A 1,653-nucleotide genomic window follows, 5' to 3' on the forward strand; every position below is an offset into this window, starting at 1 on the left:
CTAGGGTAGTTAACGTTCTTTAAATTTAAAGGGTTTGATTCGTAATGAAAAAAGGGGATGAAATGTAAGTAATATTAAAGAGTCTAATAAATACCCATAGTAGGTTTTTAGTGTGTTTAAATGTCACTTCAGGTGTGTCGAAGTTTTAAAATTTAATTTTATTATTAATAAATCATGCCATATAACTTCGCAGTTCTTAATTTATTCAACCAAATCAGAAAATCGCTCTTTTTTGCCCATACAGTTTTCCCCCGAGTAACAGGCTAACTTTTTGACGTTCAGAAAAAACGATAGTTACGCTGACGAGTCTGTGCTGTTCACAGTCCATTCATTCCACCGACCCCGGGTTTGCGCGAGGGAATTTGAGGAAGTAGAAGCCTTTTATACCATAACAAAGCGGAAGGGAAGAAAAGGGAGAGAAAGGAGAGAGGGAGGGAGGGAGAGAAAGGGAGAGTTATAAAGAGGGAGAGAAAAGGGAAAGACAGAAAAGGAAAAGGGGGATAGATAGATGATAAAGAGAGAGAGAGAGAGAGGAAATTACAGCAAAACAGCCCCTCTGCCACTGACACAGAGACACTCTTCTCTTTTTCTGTTCTTCCCTCTTTTCCCTTCTCTCTCTCCCTCCTTCCTTTTTCTCTTTTCTCCCTCCCTCTCTCTATTTCTCTCCCTTTATCTCCCGCCCTCCTTTCTCTCTTTTCTCCCTCTTCTCTCTCTCTCTTTTCTCTTTCTCTCCTTTTCCTCCTTCCCTCCCTCTCGCTTTCGGTTTGGCACGAAAGCGCTTCTATTCCTTTAAATTCTTCTTCGCTTCTGTAAGTAAGTTTAATCAATTAAGCCAGATTTATTAATACATGATTTTGGGATGATTTATTAATACAGAAAAACACCCCTTTGGTGACCTTTTGTTCCTTTCGAGGATATTTATTTTGGAAGAAATGCCAACAACATCTTATTTCCTGAGTGTCAATTTAGATGCAGATTTTTACGGTCTGTACAGAGTTAATTGAGCAGTAAATACAACCATAATTGTTCGGAGTCTTTGTGCTCGATGAAGTACGGATGTTAATATGAGATTTCCAGACAAGCAGCTCCTATCATCTTTATTTTCTCATTGCAAATTCGTTTGGGAAAATGATCTTGTACACAATTGCAATCCAACAGAAAGTGTTATTTAAACTTTTAATCTGGTAATGTAATGAAATACATCGTGAATTTACGTTTGTACTTTATCACTAGAATGTCAGTGGGGTGTAGTTTGCAACCCTAGAGGCGTGCTGATCGTTAATTGGTTCAAAGTAATAAAGTACATTGTCAGTTTACCTCTCACGGAATGGTAATCATTAGAAAGTAAATCTTGCAGATTTGCAGGATCCCGATGCCATTTCGTATCTAGAAGATGAAAGAGAATAGGAAACATATTTTCAAGCCCGGATGAGCTTGAAGGGGCCCCCAATTTTTTGGGGCTGTGGGCCCTCAGTCTCCATCTGTTCAACTGAGCATAAATAAAAGTCCTTCAAAATGTGTGCTGAATTAATTAGAAAATGCAAAGGTCTTGCTAACATTTACGTGGGTACTAGTGCGTTTTGTTACATTTAAGGTTGGAGTTATCCTACTGTCTTCTTAAAGATGGAGATGCACAAGGAAAGTAAGAGGAAA

The sequence above is a fragment of the Penaeus monodon genome, chromosome 14 (assembly GCF_015228065.2).
Source record: "Penaeus monodon isolate SGIC_2016 chromosome 14, NSTDA_Pmon_1, whole genome shotgun sequence".
NCBI classification, from domain to species: domain Eukaryota; kingdom Metazoa; phylum Arthropoda; class Malacostraca; order Decapoda; family Penaeidae; genus Penaeus; species Penaeus monodon.